At 40.6% G+C, this 8,028-nt stretch overlaps 1 non-coding gene across 1 annotated transcript; it reads right to left on the reverse strand.

The window, feature by feature from the left end:
• Window positions 1-7,721: 7,721 nt before the first annotated feature.
• LOC118967097 (U6 spliceosomal RNA) lies at window positions 7,722-7,828 on the reverse strand. Its single transcript, XR_005053902.1, has one exon. It is a non-coding gene; the product is annotated as a U6 spliceosomal RNA (small nuclear RNA).
• Between the last annotated feature and the right edge of the window lie 200 nt (window positions 7,829-8,028).

The raw sequence follows: 8,028 nt of genomic DNA on the forward strand, positions 1-8,028 counted from the left end.
CGATCTGAGGCACGAATTCTATTTAAGGGTTGTAATTAGGAAGAAAGAAGAAAAGCTACAGATGTAGCATATGGAAGGAAACATGGGAGGATTGATTATTTTTTTGACATATCTTCTTGTAGAGTACCTTAAGTATGTATAGGATTTAAACTACTAATTTGCACACACATATTAACATAATAGGAATACAGTGACATAAACAAAGCAAATCTATAATTACCATCCATCTCCAGTGAAGCCAAGAAAACCATTTAGGCACCCTAGGCATTTGTGAAAATTTATCTATGATATGATGGATATTGTCCAACTGTACTTGAACAATCAGACAAATTAAAGCAGCCCATTTCTGGGATCTGTTCACATCCCATATGTTCTTTTAACCGTAGATAGTCTATAGTCATGAGATTTTGGAGTGCTACAACTTGCACCCCTCCCAACTCCTGGTTGAGTTCCAACAGTACAGATCCGGTCAAATTCGTTGTCTCACTGTATGCACATGCCAGCCTAGACATCTCCCTCCTCATTCCTATGGCAAGTCCAGGAAACGGTGGGCTGGATGCAGCCACAACCGCAGCATCATCTGGATCCCTGTGGAGGCTTTTTGATGATCATCCCCCTGGCACAAGTCCTCCAGAGAGTGCTGATGCCGGAAGCTCCTCCTCATATCGTATCTTAGTTCATTTTCTGGGTATCCAAGCTAGGCCTTGATATTCTGCATAGAAACAAACAGACCCTTTGCCCACACTTTGACATGCCCTCTATACCACTGTGCAGAACTCATTGGAGGTCAGCACACAGTAACTGCTTTTTTTTTTTAAGAAAAAGGAATGTTATCAGAAAAGAGTACCTCCATAGCTGATCATCTGACACCCTTTAAGTGATAAACATTAAGGATATTAAAAGCATGCGTTGATCTTTGATTTACCAATAGTTTTATCCTATCAAGGAGTAATCCCCCTTTTCTTTCTTTCTTTCTTTTTCTTTTTTTTTTAATTTTTAATCTACACTTACATGAAGAATACTATGTTTACTATGCTCTCCCCTATATCAGGTCCCCCCTAACAACCACATTACGGTTACTGTCCATCAGCTTAGCAAAATGTTGTAGAGTCACTACTTGTCCTCTCTGTGTTGTGCAGCCCACCCTCCCCTTTCTCCCCCCACCCTTGCATGCTAATCTTAATGCCCCCCTTCTTCTTCCCCCCCCTTATCCCTCCTTGCCCACCCATCCTCCCCAGTTCCTTTCCCTTTAGTACCTGTTAGTCATTTTTGGGTTCTGTAATTCCGCTGCTGTTTTGTTCCTTCAGTTTTTCCTTTGTTCATAAACTCCACAGATGAGTGAAATCATTTGGTATTTCTCTTTCTCCGCTTGGCTTATTTCACTGAGCATAATACTCTCCAGCTCCATCCATGTTGCTGCAAATGGTTGGATTTTTCCACTTCTTATGGCTGAGTAGTATTCTATTGTGTATATGTACCACATCTTCTTTATCCATTCATCTACCGATGGACATTTAGGTTGCTTCCAATTCTTGGCTATTGTAAATAGTGCTGCGATAAACATAGGGGTGCATCTGTCTTTCTCAAACTTGATTGCTGCGTTCTTAGGGTAAATTCCTAGGAGTGGAATTCCTGGGTCAAATGGTAGGTCTGTTTTGAGCATTTTGATGAACCTCCATACTGCTTTCCACAATGGTTGAACTAATTTACATTCCCACCAGCAGTGTAGGAGGGTTCCCCTTTCTCCACAGCCTCGCCAACATTTGTTGTTGTTTGTCTTTTGGATGGCAGCTATCCTTACTGGTGTGAGGTGATACCTCATTGTAGTTTTAATTTGCATTTCTCTGATAATTAGCGATGAGGAGCATCTTTTCATGTGTCTGTTGGCCATCTGTATTTCTTTTTTAGAGAACTGTCTGTTCAGTTCCTCTGCCCATTTTTTAATTGGGTTATTTGTTTTTTGTTTGTTGAGGCGTGTGAGCTCTTTATATATTCTGGACGTCAAGCCTTTATCGGATCTGTCATTTTCAAATATATTCTCCCATACTGTAGGGTTCCTTTTTGTTCTATTGATGGTGTCTTTCGCTGTACAGAAGCTTTTCAGCTTAATGTAGTCCCACTTGCTCATTTTTGCTGTTGTTTTCCTTGCCCGGGGAGGTATGTTCAAGAAGAGGTCACACCTCTTCTTGCCTATGTTTTTTTCCAAGAGTTTAATGGTTTCATGACTTACATTCAGGTCTTTGATCCATTTTGAGTTTACCTTTGTATATGAGGTTATACAATGGTCCAGTTTCATTCTCCTACATGTAGCTGTCCAGTTTTGCCAGCACCATCTGTTGAAGAGACTGTCATTTCCCCATTGTATGTCCATGGCTCCTTTATCAAATATTAATTGACCATATATGTTTGGGTTAATGTCTGGAGTCTCTAATCTGTTCCACTGGTCTGTGGCTCTGTTATTGTGCCAGTACCAAATTGTCTTGGTTACTATGGCTTTGTAGTAGAGCTTGAAGTTGGGGAGTGAGATCCCCCCTACTTTATTCTTCTTTTTCAGGATTGCTTTGGCTATTCGGGGTCTTTGGTGTTTCCATATGAATTTTTGAATTATTTGTTCCAATTCATTGAAGAATGTTGCTGGTAATTTGAGAGGGATTGCATCAAATCTGTATATTGCTTTGGGCAGGATGGCCATTTTGATGATATTAATTCTTCCTAGCCATGAGCATGGGATGAGTTTCCATTTATTAGTGTCCCCTTTAATTTCTCTTAAGAGTGACTTGTAGTTTTCAGAGTATAAGTCTTTCACTTCTTTGGTTAGGTTTATTCCTAGGTATTTTATTCTTTTTGATGCAATGGTGAATGGAATTGTTTTCCTCATTTCTCTTTCTATTGATTCATTGTTAGTGTATAGGAAAGCTACAGATTTCTGTGTGTTAATTTTGTATCCTGCAACTTTGCTGTATTCCGATACCAGTTCTAGTAGTTTTGGAGTGGAGTCTTTAGGGTTTTTTATGTACAGTATCATATCATCTGCAAATAGTGACAGTTTAACTTCTTCTTTACCAATCTGGATTCCTTGTATTTCTTTGTTTTGTCTGATTGCCGTGGCTAGGACCTCCAGTACTATGTTAAATAACAGTGCGGAGAGTAGGCATCCCTGTCTGGTTCCCGGTCTCAGTGGAAATGCTTTCAGCTTCTCGCTGTTCAGTATAATGCTGGCTGTGGGTTTATCATATATGGCCTTTATTATGTTGAGGTACGTGCCCTCTATTCCCATTTTGCTGAGAGTTTTTATCATGAATGGATGTTGAATTTTGTCAAATGCTTTTTCAGCATCTATGGAGATGATCATATGGTTTTTGTCTTTCTTTTTGTTGATGTGGTGGATGATGTTGATGGATTTTCGAATGTTGTACCATCCTTGCATCCCTGGGATGAATCCCACTTGGTCATGGTGTATGATCCTTTTGATATACTGTTGAATTCTGTTTGCTAGTATTTTATTGAGTATTTTTCATCTACATTCTTCAGGGATATTGGTCTGTAATTTTCTTGTTTGGTGGGGTCTTTGCCTGGTTTTGGTATTAGGGTGATGTTGGCTTCATAGAATGAGTTTGGGAGTATTCCCTCTTCTTCTATTTTGTGGAACACTTTAAGGAGAATGGGTATTATGTCTTCTCTGTGTGTCTGATAAAATTCCGAGGTAAATCCGTCCGGCCCTGGGGTTTTGTTCTTGGGTAGTTTTTTGATTACCGTTTCAATTTCTTTGCTCGTAATTGGTTTGTTTAACTTTTGTGTTCTTCCTTGGTCAGTCTTTGGAGGTTGTATTTTTCTAGGAAGTTGTCCATTTCTTCTAGGTTTTCCAGCTTGTTGTCATATAGGTTTTCATAGTAGTCTTTAATACTTCTTTGTATTTCTGTGGAGTCTGTCGTGATTTTTCCATTCTCATTTCTGATTATGTTGATTTGTGTTGATTCTCTTTTTCTCTTAATAAGTTGGGCTAGAGGCTTATCTATTTTGTTTATTTTCTCGAAGAACCAGCTCTTGGTTTCGTTGATTTTTGCTATTGTTTTATTCTTCTCAATTTTGTTTATTTCTTCTGTGATCTTTATTATGTCCCTCCTTCTGCTGACTTTAGGCCTCACTTGTTCTTCTTTTTCCAGTTTTGATAATTGTGATGTTAGACTATTCATTTGGGATTGTTCTTCCTTCTTCAAGTGTGCCTGGATTGCTATATACTTTCCTCTTAAGACTGCTTTCACTGCGTCCCACAGAAGTTGGGGCTTAGTGTTGTTCTTGTCATTTGTTTCTATATATTCCTTGATCTCTATTTTGATTTGTTCATTGATCCATTGATTATTTAGTAGCATGTTGTTAAGCCTCCATGTGTTTGTGAGCCTTTTTGTTTTATTTGTAGAATTCATTTCTACTTTTATACCTTTGTGGTGTGAAAAATTGTTTGGTAGAATTTCAATATTTTGGAGTTTACTGAGGCTCTTTTTGTGAGCTAGTATGTGGTCTATTCTGGAGAATGTTCCATGTGCACTTGAGAAGAAAGTATATCCTGTTGCTTTTGGATGTAGAGTTCTATAGATGTCTATTAGGTCCATCTGTTCTAGTGTGTTGTTCCGTGCCTGTGTGTCCTTACTTATTTTCTGCCCGGTGGATCTATCCTTTGGGATGAGTGGTGTGTTGAAGTCTCCTACAATGAATGCATTGCAGTCTATTTCCCTCTTTAGTTCTGTTAGTATTTGCTTCACATATGCTGGTGCTCCTGTATTGGGTGCATATATATTTAGAATGGTTATATCCTCTTGTTGGACTGAGCCCTTTATCATTATGTAGTGTCCTTCTTTATCTCTTGTTACTTTCTTTGTTTTGAAGTCTATTTTGTCTGATATTAGTACTGCAACCCCTGCTTTCTTCTCACTGTTGTTTGCCTGAAATATGTTTTTCCATCCCTTGACTTTTAGTCTATGCTTATCTTTGGGTTTAAGGTGAGTTTCTTGTAAGCAGCATATAGATGGGTCTTGCTTTTTTATCCATTCTATTACTCTGTGTCTTTTGATTGGTGCATTAAGTCCATTTACATTTAGGGTGACTATTGAGAGATATGTACTTATTGCCATTGCAGGCTTTAGATTCGTGGTTACCAAAGGTTCAAGGTTAGCTTCTTTAGTATCTTACTGCCTACTTAGCTCACTTATTGCGCTGTTATATACACTGTCTGGAGATTCTTTTCTTCTCTCCCTTCTTATTCCTCCTCCTCCATTCTTCATATGTTGTGTGTTTTGTTCTGTGCTCTTTTTAGGGGTGCTCCCATCTAGAGCAGTCCCTGTAGGATGCCCTGTAGAGGTGGTTTCTCGGAAGCAAATTCCCTCAGCTTTTGCTTGTCTGGGAATTGTTTAATCCCGCCATCATATTTAAATGATAGTCGTGCTGGATACAGTATCCTTGGTTCAAGGCCCTTCTGTTTCATTGCATTAAGTATATCATGCCATTCTCTTCTGGCCTGTAGGGTTTCTGTCGAGAAGTCTGATGTTAGCCTGATGGGTTTTCCTTTATAGGTGACCTTTTTCTCTCTAGCTGCCTTTAAAACTCTTTCCTTGTCCTTGATCCTTGCCATTTTAATTACTATGTGTCTTGGTGTTGTTCTCCTTGGATCCTTTCTGTTGGGGGTTCTGTGTAATTCCATGGTCTGTTCGATTATTTCCTCCCCCAGTTTGGGGAAGTTTTCAGCAATTATTTCTTCAAAGAGACTTTCTATCCCCTTTCCTCCTCCTTCTTCTTCTGGTATCCCTATAATACGAATATCATTCCTTTTGGCTTGGTCACATAGTTCTCTTAGTGTTGTTTCATTCCTGGAGATCCTTTTATCTCTCTCTATGTCAGCTTCTATACGTTCCTGTTCTCTGGCTTCTATTCCTTCAATGGCCTCTTGCATCTTATCCATTCTGCTTATAAATCCTTCCAGGGATTGTTTCACTTCTGTGATCTCCTTCCTGACATCTGTGATCTCCCTCCAGACTTCATCCCACTGCTCTTGCATTTTTCTCTGCATCTCTGTCAGCATGTTCATGATTTTTATTTTGAATTGTTTTTCAGGAGGACTGGTTAGGTCTGTCTCAGGTGTTGTCTCTGTGATCTTTGTCTGCCTGTAGTTTTGTCCTTTCATGGTGATAGAGATAGTGTGCAGAGCTGGTACAAGTGACCGCTGAAAGAGCTTCCCTTCTTGTTGGTTTGTGGCCTTCCTCACCTGGGAGAATAGCGACCTCTAGTGGCTTGTGCTGGGCAGCTGTGTGCAGACAGGGTTTCTGCTTCCTGCCCGGTTGCTATAGGGTTTATCTCCGCTGTTGCTATTGGTGTGGCCTGGCTGGGGCTGCTCCTCCAAAATGGTGGAGCCCCGTTGGAGGGGGAGCGGCCGGGAGGCTATTTATCTCTGTAAGGGGCCTCTGTGCTCCCTGCTGCCCAGGGGGTTAGAGTGCCCAGAGATCCCCAGATTCCCTGCCTCTGGTCTAAGTGACCTGTCCTGCCCCTTTAAGACTTCCAAAAAGCACTCTCCAAACCAAAACAACAACAGCAACAATGAGAGAGGGAACAGAAAAAAAAAAGGAAAAAAACACGTGATTTTTTTTTGTCCTCAGGCTCTGGTCCCAGGCACCCACTCACTGGTCCTGCTGCCCTGTCTCCCTAGCACCAGGGTCCCTGTCCCTTCAAGGCTTCCAAAAAGCACCCGCCCACCGGACCCGCAGGGAAAAACGCGCGATATTCTTTTTCCTCAGGCGCCAGTCCCAGGCACCCGCTCACCAGTCCTGCCGCCCTGCCTCCCTAGTACCGGGGTCCCTCTCCCTTTAAGGCTTCCAAAAAGTGCTCGCCAAAATGAGAAAAAAAAAGAGGAAAAACGCACGATTTCCTGTGTCCTCAGGTGCGGGTCTCAGGCACCCGCCCACCGGTCCCGCAGGGAAAAATGTGGGATATTCTTTGTCCTCAGGCACCGGTCCCAGGCACCCGCTCACCGGTCCCACCACCCTGCCTCCCTAGCAACGGGGGCCCTGTCCCTTTAAGGCTTCCAAAAAGCACTCGCCAAAAAAAAAACCGCTCCGGTTTCTTTCCACCCCCCGGGAGCTGGGGGGAGGGGCGCTCGGGTCCTGCCGGGCCGGGGCTTGTATCTTACCCCCTTCGCAAGGCGCTGGGTTCTTGCAGGTGTGGATGTGGTCTGGATGTTGTCCTGTGTCCTGTGGTCTCTATTTTAGGAAGATTTTTCTTTGTTATATTTTCATAGCTCTATGTGTTTTTGGGAGGAGATTTCCACTGCTCTGCTCACGCCGCCATCCTGGCTACGCCTCACCTATTTTGTTTGTAATATTGGTGATTGGTGTCTTGTCTCTTTTTATCTTTGTCAGTGTTATAAGGGTTTTATTCATTTTATTGATATTTTAAAGTCAGCCTTTTATTTCATTAATATTTTCTATGGTCTTACTGTTTTATCAATTTCTGCTTGTGTCTTTATTATTTCCTTCTTTCTGCTTGCTTTTTCAGTTCATTTCTTAAGGTGTGAACATAAATCATTTATTTGAAGTATTTCTTTTCTAAAGTATTTTAGTGTGAAAAATATCCATTTCAACATTGCTTTATCTACATTTTGTGTTTTTGAAACATTTTCATTTTCATTCATTCTGTGTGTATTTCTTAGGAAATTATTTTTAATTGTGGTAAAATAAAAAAATATGGAATGCTTCACAAATTTGTGTGTTATCCTTGTGCAGGGGCCATGCTAATCTTCTCTGTATTGTTCCAATTTTAGTATATGTGCTGCTGAAGTGAGCACCATTCTATGTGTGTTTTTAAATTTTGAGACTTTCTTTTTGTCTTATTTATTATTTAGAAGTGTTTTGTTTAATTTTCAAGTGTCTAGAGATTTTCCTCTTGTCTTTCTGTTATGGTTTTTAGTTTGATTTCACTATAATCCAAGAATATACTCTGTGATTTAAAGTTTTTCAAAGATTTTTAAGGCTTGCTGTATGACTC

The sequence above is a fragment of the Manis javanica genome, chromosome 2 (assembly GCF_040802235.1).
Source record: "Manis javanica isolate MJ-LG chromosome 2, MJ_LKY, whole genome shotgun sequence".
NCBI classification, from domain to species: domain Eukaryota; kingdom Metazoa; phylum Chordata; class Mammalia; order Pholidota; family Manidae; genus Manis; species Manis javanica.